Here is a 1,019-nt window from a genome sequence, read left to right on the forward strand (position 1 = left end):
AAAGTAGGTTTAAACTTTAACAATTGTCCCGTATTTCCAAGGGAACGAACTGGAAGACGAGACCTTGACGAGCCTGGAGAGCTACCTGCATGAGTGTTTGATAACATGGTAATGTGGAAGCCCAGGAATCCCACATCCACAAACACACCTTCTACCAAACTATGTCGGTCTAGTTCAACCAGTGCTGCTTCTACTTTGTCTCCAGACAGGAGCTACGGCGACATCCTGGAATCCATTGACAAAAAGCTAACCAGCTTGGACGCCCGCCTCGCCCTGGTAGAAGTCCTGCATAAGGAGTTTCAAGCTCTGAGAGAGTCGCTGGAATACAGACTCATCTTTTTTCTTTGGCTTTTGGCACAAATTGAGAGGTTTGCCAGTTTTGGGTTCTCTAGCCAAGCTGAGTGTTGCTGAGTCAAACTGAGTTTTTGTCAACCTGAGTCTTAAACTTTTTTGTCTTTGCCTCTCGGCAGGAAGTCATCCTGCAAACTGGATGTTTTGGACCTTCTCCCCCCTGGAAGGATTCTCTGAGCATAAAACTGAGCTGAGGATTTAAACTGGTGGTTTGGATCAACTTTTCCCCAAGGATTGTTTGGGCTTCTCACTGAGCAGTGGATTCATCTCCACAAGAAACCGTTCAAGTACTGCAGGAAATCTAAGTGGCAGTCAGCTCCTCCGTTCCTCAAGGTAACTCCTCAACCTGGGTAAACCCTGTCCGCCCTCCAACGAACAAGTCTATTACTGGAACAACCCACACCGACTGGATTCAACAGAAGACACCTTTTTGTGGAAACTCCCGGTTCGCCAGTGTTCAGAGCCGCACTGGACTCCTCTCTACCTTCTCACAATAAAACCTGTTAAACCTTCCCCTGGTCTCTCTGTTTGGTTTTCTGCATGTGGGTCAGATCTTTAGATAAAATCATGACAGGGACCCACCATACTGCAACTTTTTTTAACTGATAGAAAGAAAAAAAATGTTATATCGAGCATTTTAAAATTGTATAGCATAAGATTAATATCTG

Source organism: Cyprinodon variegatus, unplaced genomic scaffold (assembly GCF_000732505.1).
Source record: "Cyprinodon variegatus isolate N-32 unplaced genomic scaffold, C_variegatus-1.0 Scaffold855, whole genome shotgun sequence".
NCBI lineage: Eukaryota > Metazoa > Chordata > Actinopteri > Cyprinodontiformes > Cyprinodontidae > Cyprinodon > Cyprinodon variegatus.